At 39.1% G+C, this 15,800-nt stretch overlaps 1 protein-coding gene across 2 annotated transcripts in view; it reads right to left on the reverse strand.

Annotated features, from left to right (window-relative positions):
* The window catches only part of Cntn3 (contactin 3), a 369,189-nt gene that overhangs the window by 173,757 nt on the left and 179,632 nt on the right, over positions 1 to 15,800 (reverse strand). Inside the window, exon 1 of one of the 2 annotated variants that reach the window (XM_031382769.1) lies at positions 8,856 to 8,912. The exons of the other annotated variant lie outside the window; for it this stretch is intronic. The gene's annotated coding sequence lies outside the window, so the exon portion shown is untranslated. Of the gene's footprint in view, positions 1 to 8,855; positions 8,913 to 15,800 lie in introns of those variants that run through there. 2 annotated transcript variants of the gene reach the window in all.

Here is a 15,800-nt window from a genome sequence, read left to right on the forward strand (position 1 = left end):
TCAGAACCTCAAATAAATCAGCTATAACTTTAGTTTCCTATGAGTATGTGTAATATTCAATCAAGTTAAATATCTCAAGATTATTCTAAAGTCTTACTAAGACTTTAGGAAAGAGCCTGTGCTATAAAGCATGTGACAAGAATGTATGGGAGATAGTTCAGAGGTTAAGAGGACACTAGGTTCAGCAGCCACACAGCAAAGCATATTCTTTAACTCCAGTTTCAGGGGATCTGAACCCTATTCTCACCTCTGCCAGCACTGTATTTACATGATGCCCATAAATATACACAGGGAAAGCACCCATACTCATAAACAATAAAATAACTATTATTTAAATGTGTCAAGAATTCACTGCAGACCACAGATGTTTATGTATGGATAGTTAAATAAACGTGTGTCCGATGCATCAGAGAGCAGAGCGCAGCTGGGTGGGCACAGGGGGTAAATGCTGACAGGTGTGTAGTAATAACTCATACTGGTTTTAATGTGCACCACTTTAAAGGCTAGTGATTAGATTCTCTTTATGTGCTTATATTCCATCCATAGATTATCTCGAGTGTAGTATCAGTTGATATCTATTTTCTAATTGCATATGCTATTTTACTATTGCATTCTGAGAGGTCTTGTTTATTCTAGACATGTTTTCTTCCTTAAAGACATGGTTTGTCTTAAGACATATTTTTTAAGATTGACCAAAAGCATGAATGAATGGAGACATGAGTGTCATGAATTAATAAAAAAGAAAAGAAAAGAAAGAAAGAAAAAGAAAGAAGGAAGGAAGGAAGGAAAGGAGGAAGGAGGAAAATTTGGACATGACCGATCTTAGATATATTAGAGATTTATTGTAGAGATGACGGACAACATATGCAGTGGCACCAGGAAGGCTCCAGATTGAACATGTCTGGCCAACTGAGCTGGGCCATGTGAGAAGAAGGGGAGGGGAGATGGAGAAGGGAAAGGAAGAGAGAGAAACCTGAAGGGGCAAGTCAAGAGGCCAGGAGGCCAAAAGGCCAAAAAGGGCAATAGCAAAAATGGCTGAGGTTATATAAGGAATAGTACTCAGTGAAAGGCAGCCTAACCCATCCCTGGGCTGGAGAAATTCACTATAGGCAGTAGGATGTAAGAACCAGGAAGGCCTTATAACAGGTGGGGTTTGAAGGATGCTGGGAGAACTTGCTACCAGTGTCAGCTTTGATATGATAATAGGCATCTCAGTTATCCATTGATCCCAGCTTTGAAACCTAACACGAGGCAAGGAACAGAAAGTTTTTCTTCCTTTTGTTATTAATAAATGAAATATTGGGTATGTCCATCTTTGAGCAGTATCTTCTGGCAGCCCAGACAAAAAGAGGTCTGAGGGAAATACAACATTATGTCTGGTTGCCCACCTTCCCCCTTAGCTGATGAGGGAACTCCCTGTTGTCATCACTTTTGCCTCTTGACACTAGAATCAGCTTCTTTGGATTAACAATGAGGCACGAGAATCAGCAGCTTCTCTATGAATCTTTCCCACCTTCATCACCAGAGTGATTAGAGTACTGTGACATCCAGCCACTGTGACTTCTCGGCCACTCCAGTATACAGACACCCATCACTGGACTACTCCTCCCCACTCTACAAGTCAATGTGGCAAATCCCCTCCATATATAAATCCTGCTCCTCTAGACAAAGATATCCAATACCAACAAACACAATACCCAAATAAAAAACTTATTTTGGAAAGAAGTACAAAGTTATTTAATTGGAAAATATCAGACTTGGGAAATCCTTGTGACATGAAGTGACATCCAGCAGTGACATGAGGTACTGAGAAGGGTGCTGAGTAGCAGTTCTCAGCTTTCTATTTGCCTTCAACTTTAGGTGCCCAAGACACAACTCTTGGTTTTGACACGAGCCATCCCAAAGTTAACTTAGCGGTCAGCTGAGTAAGTGAGACTCATTCTGTCCTTAGGCCGCAAAGCCAAAGGTATCCACGGGGGCACCTGGGATGTAAAGAACAGTACTCCTTGAAATAAGCACAGCTCTACAGTAGCCTCCGGCTCCCAGCCACTCCAGCTCACTAGCAGTTGGGTAGGAAGAAGCATTGCCAGGTCCAATTGACTAACTTGCAGTCTCCAACAGTGAAGCACTCAGAAGGAAACTCGGTTGGTTTTGTGGCTCTTATAATAGTTTTGCTTTTAATCTTTGTCCCTTGCATTTATCTATTATTACTTTTACTATTATTTTTATTTTTTCTATTTATTTTATTTTATTTATTTTTTCTATTTATTCCTATTTATTTCATTTACTATTATTTTTCTATTATTTGTATTTCATTTTAAAGAGGAAATCAAGAGATTTTATTCCTTTTCTCACATTTTCTTAATTTTGCTTGTTTGAGTTTTATTCCTATAAACTTTAAGATTTCTAGATTTTTTTTTAAATCTTTCTAACACTCATGGCTAATGCCTGTTTATCTTTTTATTAAACATCTTTCTATTACATTTCTGATTTCCTGATCATTCTTTTATTTCACTCAGTTATTATTTACACTTTAACATTATTTAGAGTTAGAAATATTCATTATCAAACCTAGCTTCAGCCTGATCTTTCTTAAAAATCAATGAAATTAATCTCATTCTATCCATTTTGTCATTTCTATGCATTTGTGCGTTTCCTTTTGTGGACTCCACCAAGTTTATGGCTATGTAATTTTTAACACTAATTTTAGTTTTCTTCATTGAATATCTGTTGACATTATACAAGTCACCTATGGATCTTTAAAATAAATGGACTTCGTATCTTCCACCATATTTTCCATGGGCTCATAGTGTCAAGTCTCCAGGCCAAAATTAGGTCCCAGATGCTAACACTGAAAATCTCCTACAGTTCTAGTAATGGAACTTAGTTAAAACAACAAGAACAAAACAAAAACAAAACCGAAAAACAAAACCAGGACAATAAGAATGTGGGAATCTTGGATCAGACCTGCCAAGATTCAGATCTTTATGACCAGACCCATGTTAACTTATTGCATGGGCTTTGCATTCTGCAGTGGGGAAACCCCTAATCTCTGAACTTCACATGAGATTTGAGAGAGGATACGTGGTTTTGCAGATGTGGAAGCTTTTTGCAAGACATACGCTGTTATGCAACTGCATAATTGAACATGGGCCTCACATAAGAGACTCCATGATGTCCTTTGAGTTCCTAGTTTCAACATTTTCATTTTTTCTTTCATTTTTTTTCTCCACCTCATGTTTGCCTGTTGATTTGCTTGTTTGTTTCAATAAGGGCTGAGCTTTGTTGGTCAGTCTTGCCTTGAACACACAGGACTCATGAGATCCTTGAGTCTCACGATCCTAAGTAGAAGTAGCTGAGCCTAGACACATAAACCCCATGCCTACCCCCTCTTTCACAGCTTTTATTTATGCAGAAGTTTCACATTTAAAAAATGAAGCAAACTTTGTTTCTGCCTTGGGGTCTAATGGTTTTAACCAGAGTTATCTGTGTAGGCAGGGCTGTGGCACTAGAAAGACATGGAAGTTGAATGGGGACTTGGCAGGACTTTGAGGTTGATGGTAGGAGAAGAATAGAATAAGACAGGGGATGAATATGACCAGAATTCTTACATACGTGTATCGTCAAAGGATAACATATTTTACTAAACAAAATGATTAAGTTTAAAAAATAAAAATGACTAAAAAAAACCTCTCTAGTGATTCACAAGCCTAAATTCTTAAGTACTATCCAACCTCAGATAAATGGCCATCCCTGTGTGTTCTTCTACTGTGTAACTGAGTTTAAACTCAAGTCTGTATACTCTGATGTAACACAAACCTAAATACAACTAGTTTCTAGTGTTCACAAGCTTCCTCACTGTTATCTTGTAGATACATAAAAACTCATCTTTAAATCTAGTATAATATCAGCAAGTATCTTCCATAAAGAATTCTATATCTTATGCAAATTATTTAAAACAGTTCCTGATACATAAATGTTCAGTAAGTACATGCCAGTATTTCCTTTACACTCTCCCTGAAGCTTTGCCAAGCATTAAGTTTCTCCTTCTGTCTGCAGATACTGTGGAGAACACTACATGCCCTCTTTTACTTGATACTGTATCTTCCTCTTTTACAGTGCCTTTTGCTGTTCGTCTAACATATTTTTGTTACAATACCTGCCCAGATGCCTAGGCCCATTTTTCTCTTGCCTGTTTCCTCAAAAAATCACCATAGTTCATGTTCCTTGTCCTATAAAGCACACCCTGTCTCTTTCGCTCCAAAATTTTTACTAAACATATAAATATTTTTTGTTAAATCCCTTTTTATATAAATTCATGTTGCAAGCATTATACACATATGGGTGTTTCTGTGGTGTGTGTGTGTCTGTCTTTGTGTCTGTGTGTCTAAGCACATGTGCATGGATATTTGCAGCATGGGTGTTTGTGTGGTGTGTGTGCACATGCATGTGTACAGCATTCTTTACTTGTACTTATACTTACCTTTCACATCACCGACATCGTAAGTATATTGTTCTTCAGCATTGATAAAAATGAGCATATGATAAAATTGATAGACAGATGGAATTTTGGAGCAGTATGACAGACATTTTCTGAAACTCACCTCCTTTGAGTTCCATTAAAGCCCTATTAGAAATGTGATGAACCAGGAATGTGATGAAACCAAGACTTACATACTGTTCCACTGATAAGAAGTTCTGTTCTTTTTATCTTTATACTGCACAATGATTATATCTAAGGTTTATCTGATCTCCCTCCTTGAGGTCTCTCACTTCTTATTCAATCTGTCTTCTACCCACAGCATTGATTTTACTGTTCTTCATACAACAGACACTCAAGTTTAAATAAGTCCTAAAGTATTAAAATTGAATCCTTAATGCCTTGATGTTAACAATCACATTCTTTGTCCTTATTCATTGCTTCAACAGAGGTATTTGGACACCCATGCATAAACATAGGTCTGTGCTCTAGGTGCTAACACAAGAGAGTATAATCTCCAACTCTTGAGTATTTCAAAGAGTAAAATTTTGCTTATGTCTTAATCGCTTTCTCTATGTTTACATTAAGCATACTTGTTTTCAAGGATCATTTTAAAAGGAACTGTATGTGAAAGAGATATTTCATATACAGAGCACTAGAGATGTTTACTGTAATTGTATGTTAGTATGTTAGGTTGCTCTGCTCAAAAAGACTAAAGGTGAGAGTGGGAATCTCCTCCCTTTCTTTCTATTTTTCCCACACAGCTCATACTGTGCCTGCTCAGGAAAGGAGGCATGCCTTAACACAAACCCTTGGTCACTTTGAGTGAACATTGTAATCCTCAGCAAACCCAATGTTGCCATGGATTAGCCCCTTTCTAGCTCTCTCCCCTGCTGCCTTTAGTTCAGTTTCTAACAATGTTCATTGAGTGGGTAAGATCTCACAGTATACATAATAGTGAAAACAACATATTCCAAAACAACATGGTGACAACATTGTAAAAGTCTGCTGAGTGTGATATTCCATGCTTGCAGTATCAGTACTGCAAGCTGATAAGGGGGAGGCTTGATCAGAAAACAAAACAGAACAAAACAACAAAAACAAAAAAACAAAAAACAAGGATCTGAGGCCAGCCTGTGCTACATAGCAAGACACTGTCTCAAGAGGGAAGTAGAAAGGGGCAAAACATCAATTTGATTTTTATAGACTATTAGAAAAAAGAGCGTTACTTTTACATACCACATTAATACTGGAAGTAGTATTTCATTTTTTAAAGATATTTTTTACTATTGGTTATTCTATTTGTTTACATTTCATTGTCCCCCCTTTACAATTTCCCCTCTGCAAGCCCCCTATCCTATCCCTGCTTCCACCTGCTTCTATGAGAATGCTCCTCCATCCACTCACCCATTCCAAACTCACTGCCTTTGCATCCTCGTATGCTGGGGCATCAAGCCTCCACAGGACCAAGGGCCTCCCCTTTCACTGATACCAAATCAGGCCATTCTCTGCTATATATGCAGCTGGAGCCATGGGTCCTTCCATGTATATTCTTTGGTTGGTGGTTTAGTACTTGGGAGCTCTGGGGGATCTGGTTAATTGATATTGTTGTTCTTCCTATAGGGTTGCAATCCCCTTCAGCTGCTTCAGTCCTTCCCCTAACTCTTCCCTTGGGGTCCCCTTGCTCAGTCTGATGCTTGGCTGGGAGCATCCACATCTGTATTGGTCAGGCTCTGGGAGAGCTTCTCAGGGGACATCTATACTAGGCTCCTTGGTATAAAGGTATCAGCAAGCGCTTCTTGGAATCAGCCATAGTGTCTGAGTTTGGTGTCTGCTGATGGGATGGATCTCTAGGTGGGGCAGTCTCTGGATGGCCTTCCTTCAGTCTCTGCTTGACTCTTAATCATCCTGAATGAGGTAACCCAATCACAAAAGAACACACATGGTATGTACTCACTGATAAGTGGACATTAGCCCAAAAGCTCGCAATTCCGATGATACAACTCACAGACCATATGAAGCTTAAGAAGACAGAAGACCAAAGTGTGGATGCTTCAGTCCTACTTAGAAGGGGGAACAAAACAATTTCAGGAAGTAGAGGGAGGGCAGGATGTGGAAGGGTAAGGCAGGAGAAAAGTTCAGAGGTTCAGGAAATTGAATGGAGATGTGTAGCAGTGGGGGATGAGAAACTGGGGGTAGCCACTAGAAAGTCCTAGAGGCCAGGGAAGCAAGAGGTTCCCAGGACCCAACGGGATGACATTAGCTGAAATACCCAACAAAGGGGAGAGAGAACCTGTAGAGACCATATCTAGTAGATAGGTACAGGCCCCAGTTGAGGGATAGGGCCACCCACCCATCTTGAAAATTTTAACCCAGAATGGTTCCTGTCTAAAGAGTATACAAGGACTAAAGATGGGAGGTTGTATCTTAAAGAATACTCTAGAATGTCCCTTTTGAAATCAACTGTGGCACTTTATGCTGCCCAGACAAGTTTCCACAGTCATTTATAGAAGGGTGTACTTGTCCCTCACACTGAGTAGCAGCTACTAAGTAATCTGAAAATGAAGAGATCCTATAAAATGACATTATTCTGAAAATGGGAACACTACTCCAATTATCTTAATTATATTCTCAAACATTTGAAAAGCCTTCTGAATAGAGGAGGTTAAAATGGCTCAATGGCTTCTTTACAAAACAGCAAAAGTCCTGCTTCACCAGGGCTATCCACCATGAAAATTAGCCTTAGCCCTTCCAGAGACTTCTCAGGCTCTGATATCAGGCTTGTCTGAAATAGGAAGATATTTTCGCCTGTGTTAAAGGCCTGCTGAGATCATTGTGTGAGAAAATAAACACAAAATTCTTGGAACACTTTAGGGGATCAATAAATGTTAGCAAGCAGCTTCCCCTCTTCAGGCAAGGAGAGGTCTGTGTCTCACCCTAACCACAGTCTAGCCAGAATTATTTGTGATTCGCACCAAGTCTTTTGAAGGATCTGACCAATTACCTCTATTTTTTATTATACGCCCCCTTCTCTAAGACAAAAATAGTTTCTTCTCTTCTGCCTTGTACTTAATTGAATAGTTGTGAGATAATATTTGTTGAATTCAACACTTTTAATCCATTGAGTCTTTAAGCTCTTCATAGCTGCTGTTTGTTAACACAATTTTAATAGTAGAAATAAGATGTTATAGTAAAGTCTCACTTCTGTCCATCCAGAAAAAATAGAAGGCAAAATTAATTAGTGTATTGCAGTAATGCTCCCAACTCTGCACGCCACCAAACCAGGCAGAACTATCAGAAATAGAAACCTCATCCTGACCTTACTAAGAGGCGACATGAGCTCCTATGGACTCACACAGGGCAAGCACCCTGGTGAGGACCTAATTGAGTTTACTTTTTTGTGCCCTGTTCATCAGTTAGCATACAAAATTAATGGGAAATTACTTTTTCTTTAATTAAATGATCTATTTGTATCTTCATCTTCATTGTAATAGGAGAGGGCCATTAATGATTTTTTTTTTTTTGCGAACAATCTGAAAAGAAATACCCCTACAATTCAACAGAAATGGCAACTTTGTACTTTAAATTGGTTTTGTTGTATTGATATAAACTAATTACATGAGCACTGCATCTATATCATTCCCAACCTATCTTCCAATGTGCAACTCCTACTATTCCCTCCTTCCCAAAATCATGACCTTACGTCTTCCTTATTCTGTATATCATATATTTGTGTGGGTTTGTGTACTTGTGTGTATATGTGTCTATGTGAACATATGCCCTACTGAGTACATTTAGCATTGCTTATATATGTATAGGGTTCTGCTGTGGATAGCTTGGCGTTGTTTGTATTTTGATGTTAATTCAGCTTTCCTGGGAAAGTAGTGAATCACTCAGGACTTCAAGTGACCCTTCTAATGAATAAAATAACAATTACTGGTCACATAGGCGGGACTTCCGGGTCTGAGGGAGGAAGAGAAGAGGCAGGAGAGAGATACAGGCTTTTGGATGGGGACAGAGGAGGGCAAGGAAGTAGATAGCAGACAGCCCATTTCAGGCTGTGGATCCATTTGGATCCACTACGAGGATCCTCACCCTTAGTGATTTAACTTAGTGTGCTTTATAATTTGAATGTTAGTCGTTGCACCCAGCGAATGAGTTACCATTGACTCTGAACTAAGTTTGTTATAATTTGGATGTTAACCCTTGTGCCCAGCAAATGAGTTACCATTGACTCTGAACTAAGTTTGTGAGTTGCTTTCCTTTACTCATCAGCTCTACTGGGTTCCAGAGAGAAAGGTACAGTGGCAATGCATGCGTGTACATCCCAAAAGGTTGTGGGTGTTTTGAAGTATGGGGCTGCCATGGTAGCGACCTGCCAGTGGGAATTTAGCAAACTGGGTGAAGAGATTCAGGAGTTCCAAGTCAGTTTGCACAGGATGAGAAGAGGCTGACCAGCCTGCCCTGGCTTGCCAGTGTAGCATGAATTGCATTTTTAAATATTTCTGGCAAACAGGGTTCATGAATGACTATTTGGGATTGGACAATCTTTGTAGGAGCTCATTGGATAACCTATCTGAGAAGGGCTTCCGGAAGAAAACTGACACTTCCTCTCTCAACTGCCATTTATCAACTGTAGCCCTTTAACTGTGGAAATTCTTCCACACACTTTGGCCTGTTAACTGATGTTATAGAAGCAGGGGAGGGGGGATAAGATAGGGGACTTCGGGGGGGAGGAGGGAGTGGGAAAGGGGATAAGATTCGAAATGTAAATAAAGAAAATATCCAATAAAAGAAAAAGAATTCTTAATGATTTTATGTGTCAATTCTCACCTACTTTGAGACAAGGTCTTGCTCTCGAACTTTCGCATGCTCTCTCACTCTCGCTCTTGCTCTCCCTCTGTCTCTCTCTGTCTTTTAACTCACAGCTGGCTTATAAATCAGACTAGCAGGGTGATTAGGTTCTATGGCTCCTTCCTGAGCTATCTCCCTACTTAGTTTTCTGCGACTGAGACCTGAACTTTGCTAACTAGACGGGACTAGCTTTCCAGGGAACCTCAAACTTTTGTGTGTCCTACCAGTGCTGAGAATAAAAATACACACCACCATAACCAGAAAGCTTTATCGGATGTGACTGTGGAAATCAAACCTTGGTCCTCATACTTGCTGAGTAAACAGTTTACGGCCTGAACATCTCAGTTAAAAAAAAAAATCCTGTATCTTACAGAAAACAAATTATGTGTACTGGGGAGAGATCATCAATAGCTTAGATTGGATTCTTTAATTGTCGATTGCTAAGACTACTCATATACTCATCTTATGAGAGTGTTTCTAATGCTGGGTCTGAGTTACTATGTCATGTATCTCAATTTGAAAATATGACAAACAGTGAAAGCTATGCAAGCCACAATTTATAGGGAGTAATTAAAATGACATTTTACATGACATCTTGTTAAATTGTATAAAGTAAACCTTTAAAGTCATTTAACATGAGGAATAAGAATGACAAGCTCATATGAATTTATTTAAGAAAACAAAGTCATATAGTTTTTTCATTTTAATACATTCTGTAAAACAAATTAAAACATAATAGATGGGTATAAATATTTTGATGCCCTGCTTGTTGCCATGGAAACAATCCAGTCAGTATAGCTGTATCTATGCAGCTGCTTATGTTTCTCTGGGTTAGTTAGCACAACTTATATTTTTTGCTTTCTTTATGGGTTTAGCTAAGATCCAGGAATAATGAAGACAAGTGTTCATCTTTGTACATCAGCAGTACACTACCCAGGATACTAAGAGACACAGGGACCTATTAGTCTTACAGAATCCCCTACTTTGACACTTACTGCACTCTTGAGAAGGGTTCTTAATTTAAAATTTTAAAGCACAAAAATATATGCAAGTGAAAATATTATCTCTTGGGAAGAAGATGAATTAGATAAGAAAGACTTAAGCATCTCTCAGCGCAGGTTTCAGAAGCCTTAGCAGTAGATGTCATGTAGATGTCTAAAATCTACCCTGATAGACACAAATATGTGTCTCCTCATATGATAGAGTGACCTTGGAAATGCATGAATAAGTATGTGTACATGTACACACACCACCACCACCACCGCCGCCACCACCACCACCACCGCACCACATACACTTTTGTAATACTCCATTACTTTCACCTGACTGAAAACAGACCATGAAAGTCATCACAAGCTTTAAGATCAGGACTGCTTTGGACCTCTATTATATCCCCACATTTCAATATTCTAGCTTTTAGTAAATACTACCTCCCTCAGTGTTTCTTGCCCTTACTGTAACTAGAACATTTAACTATTACATTTGGCATAGCTTCATTTCCAGTTATCAATTTAATTTTTGATATACTCTCAGAAAAACTACTTTAAATGAGGCACTTTCAGCAAGAACTTCAATTTTCTCAATTATAAACCTGTTGGGTATTTGCTGAATATGTTCCATTCTTTTATATCTCGATTAAAGGACGTCATCAACCATCTTAAAATTCTTAATTAAAATCCACAAATGAATAACATTAGCAAGTACTAAATATAATGCAGATGAACATTTTTATATTTGCACCAAAGTGTAGTGACCGTGATGCCAGGAAACCTAATCTAGAAAAATGATTTTATAAAAATTTGAATTGGAAAGTTAAGCACAGCTATCTTTCTTGAGGTTGGCAAACAGAATGGGTGCAGTAAAGTATATAGTGTTTAGATAACTTCTGTGTTATAGCTCCACAATGAATATTGCCATTCAGGAAGCTTGATGCTGCTAAAGGCATTCATAATCTTTAATGCACTCATGATGTATTTTAGTTAAGAGGTTATATTCCATGTAGCAGCTTGCCATGTGACAAAGTGTTGGAGCAATAACACATGGTGGCATTTGATTGACTCTTATTTTATGATTACTCTCTACCATGATTAGTGGAATTAAGAATGAATGCATTAGAAGTGTCGATACTTCACCCTGACAGCAAGTCAAAGAAATGCTACTGCTGCAAGGAGCTCAGAAGCAATACACATTATGGTGGTTCCTACTGTGTATACCTAAAGCCAGGGCAACAAAAATAAAGAATGCTATGGAAAATCATGTTCTGTCATTAAGAATCAGAACGTGAGGCCTGCAAGATCACTCAGTGGGGAAAGGCACTTGTGGCCAAGTCTAATTATCTGAGTTCAATCCCTGGCACCCAGAAAGTGAAGAAAGAAGACCAAATCCTGTCAGTTGTCTTTTGAGCTCCACAAGGGCACTGTAAAATTTGTGACATGTGTGTTCATGAGTGCACACACACACAATCTGGGGTGGAGGGTGGGGAAAGAGAGAGACAGAGACAGAGATAGAGTCAGAAACAGAGACTTTGATGAATATGAATTATGCAACTCCATTCACTGCTATCCAACCCAAAAGGCAGCTTCTCTGAAAAGGTCTGAAAGCAGCTCTGGTATATGGATAGAGATGTAAATATTTAAAAGACAATTTGACTACATGAATGACCATTTTAGCAAAAGAAAATAGCACATTCTACCCTAGGAACTATGACTTCTCAAACCACAGCACTTTGACCAAGATTCCAGTATCAAACTTGAAATTCTGTCCTGTTGAACAGTCTTCATATCCAACTAGAGAGCAGTTAGTTACCCCTGTCACAATCGTGTCACTATAGGGACAGTAGACATATCGTGTCTGATAGCTCAGTACCAAAAGATGAAGGGTCCAGAATTGTGTAAGACTGTTGATGGTTTTGTTCTACAGTAGCCTGCATAAACTCTCTGGAACTATGAAGCCTAATTCTCAGAGAAGAGGTTTCCTGATTGGTTTGAAGTTGATTTATCTATGTCCTAAATGGAATCACATGGCTTCTTCAACAACAGAGTCTCAGCATATACTTAGGATGTCAATTAACAATGACAGAAGCCTGTGTTGTATTAGAGATCTCTAGGGCTTCCCTGGTAAATAATTCTTTTTTTTTCTTGGATATTTTCTTTATTTACATTTCAAGTGTTTTCCCCTTTCCAGGTCTCCCCTTCAGAAACCCCCTATTCCATACTCCGTCTTCCCACCTCTATGAGGGTGCTCCTCCACCCACTCACTCCCATCCTCCTGCCCTGGCATTCCCTACAGTGGGGTGTTGAACACCCTCATGCCCAGAGGCCTCCCCTCCCACTGTTGTCCAACAAGGCTATCATCTGCCACATATGTGACCAGAGCTATGGGTCGCTCCATGTGAATTCTTTGGTTAGTGGTCTATACCCAGGAGCTTGGGGGTCTGGCCTGTTAACACTGTTGTTCCCTCCATGGGGCCACAAACTCCTCAGCTCCTTCAGTCCCTTATCTAACTCCTCCACTGGGGACCCCTGAGCTCAGTCCAATGGTTGGCTGCGAGTTTCCTCCTCTGTATTTGTAAGGCTCTAGCAGAGCCTCTCTGCAAACAGCCATACCAGGCTTCTATCAGCAAGCACTTCGGCATCCACAATAAAGTCCAGCTTTGGTGGCTGTCCAATGGGATGGAACTTCAGGTGGAGCAATCTTTGGATGGCCTTTCTTTCAGTCTCTGCTCCACACTTTGTCTCCATATTTCATCCTGTGAGTATTTTGTTCACCCTTCTAAGAAGCACTGAAGCATCTGCATTTTGGTCTTCCTTCTTCTTAGGCTTCATGCGGTCTGTGAATTGAACCTTGTGTATTCTGAACTTTTGGGCTAATAGTCACTTATCGTTAAGTTCATACCGTTTTAAGGGGTCCCCTTGTATTGCAATGTAATTTCATTTCATAACTCTTGAAGCATAGTCTACCCATAAGGGCAATTTCATTCAAAATATTTTTATTTTTTAAACAATATGTTGAAGTTAGCTTATTAACTAGTGTGCTTCCATAAGCTTTTTGTAATCGTTAAATTTGTTTTACTTAACTACAAACACCATCCACCCATCTGCCACTTGTCCTTATCCTCTTGTAATAATTTTATCCCCATAAGTCTCCCTTATCTTTCATTTCACATATAATCTACTATTTCAACAATTATTATTTTAATTAGGTTGGAACATAGTAGCCTTTCTTCCTATTTTTTCATACATCATTCCTTTGTCTTATTCTTCTTCTCCATATCCTGGTTTCCCTCATACCCTCACACTCCTCAATGCTTAAACCTTCTCTGCCCCTAGCATTCCACTTCACTAATTTTATTTTACATATAATTTACTATTCTTTATCCTTTAAAATGTCAGATAGAGGCTTAGTATCTCAATGTCTAACTCCAAAATAAAGGTCTGGAAACACCATGGAAAAGGTGGTGGATAACATATATGAGTCCAAGAGAGGAGATGAATTCTGTAAAATATTGTCTTCTGACCAGGGAATGGCTCTGAAAGCCATAATATCACAGCAGCTGTAGCTGTTAGCACATACTGGGTAGATGGTTTAGGACTCATCCTTATTGAGGAACTGTTGTCAGTTGACAGTTTCTGGAGAAGAAAAGATGATTAGTAATAGAGGATGGAGCCAATAATTATATTCCTGTGTTTCAATGATGGCCTACATTTTCCACTAATTATAGTAGTAGGTGTGTGTGTGTGTGTGTGTGTGTGTGTGTGTGTGTGTGAGAGAGAGAGAGAGAGAGAGAGAGAGAGAGAGAGAGAGAGAGAGAGAACAAGAAAGAGAACAAGAAAGAGAGAGACCTATTATTTTTGGTAAGGAAAAATATTAAGAAAAGAAAAAGATATTCAATCTGGAAGGAGATAAATTTAGGGTGAATATGAGAGAAATCAGCAGAAGGAAATGGGGATATATACATATACATATGTATACACATACACTTTAAATGTAAGTATGATACATATACATCATATACATATTCATTGTCCAGCTACATGAAATGCTGAGGAATAAAAAAATTAAAACAACAACAAACAATCGCAGGATGATGGGCTGGTGAGATGGTTTAGCAGGTAGAAGTGCTAGCTGCCCAAACCTACTGACACAAGTTTAATTCCCAGAACTCACATGAAAGTGGATGTAGAAAGTCAACTGCACAAATTGTCCTGTGACCTCCATAAATGAGATGTGATGCATGAGCACTGGCATGCACACACACTTTAGACTCATACATAAATAGGAAAGAGATTTGTAAGGAAGAAAGAATTGATGGATTAATGGGAAATAAGACAGGCTAAGAGATGAAAGTAACTGATATACTATTTGACAACATACTAGATAACTGTCAAAAAACTGTTTAATCATTAGAAAATAAAAACAACAAAACCAGTAATAAATAAAATTTAAATATAAAATATCACAAGATAATACAAAGCTTATGACATCTCTCTCCCTCTCCCCCTTCCTACCTACCTCTCTCTCTCTCTCTCTCTCTCTCTCTCTCTCTCTCTCTCTCTCTCTCTCTCTTCCTCTCTCCCTCTCCCTTCAATTGTATTCTTCAATTGTATCTGAGGTGACAGAGAAACAATACGGTAATGTTTAAAATCAAGGTTAGGTACAAATTAATCAAGAGTCCTAGTTGCCAAATGTGGTTGCATAGATCATGTACTATACAACTCATGGGGGAACATTTCTACTGAATGGGATTTAAGTGATTTAAATGGCCTTCAGAGGACAAATATAGACTCCAATTATCAAAATAATACACGGAAGCTCTCTTGACAGGTCTGATCTTTACATCATACCCATTAACTTACCATGTTGTTGACCATGGCACGGACAAGCAAATATCAGATCTGAAGTTCACTTCTATTGTCAGCCTCCTACAGAGCAAACCTGCCCACCAGGACTCAAATCTGTAAGAGTCATATACCTGACTTGTAGCACATGCATTCATTTGTTTTTAAATCAGAACTGGGATTGAGTTATGATCTGCTGCTGACTAGCTCCGAAACTCTGGTATTCATTTCTGTATTGCCAACATTCCTTGCCTGAAAGAAGGGAGTTAATGGCTACCTTCCTTGCATGACCACCAAGGATTTACAGAACAACTGACCACAAATGTCACATGCACAGGTCGCTATTTCACCCAAGTACTCCAGACAGTGCTCTGCACTAATCTTGGGAAAAAAATGCATTTTGATTTGCAAGTAAAGTTGTGGTTTGGGTATGAAATGCTAATAAGTCTTCTATATATTTGGACAATGGGTGGGAGATTGGGGCACAAGCCTTTAATCCTAGCACTCAGGAGGCAGAGGCAGGCAGATCTCTGAGCTTGAGGCCAGTGTGGACTACAGAGTGAGTTCCAGGATAGCCAGAGCTATACAGAGAAACCCTGTCTCAAAACACCAAGAGAGGCGGGGGGGGG

The sequence above is a fragment of the Mastomys coucha genome, unplaced genomic scaffold (assembly GCF_008632895.1).
Source record: "Mastomys coucha isolate ucsf_1 unplaced genomic scaffold, UCSF_Mcou_1 pScaffold20, whole genome shotgun sequence".
NCBI lineage: Eukaryota > Metazoa > Chordata > Mammalia > Rodentia > Muridae > Mastomys > Mastomys coucha.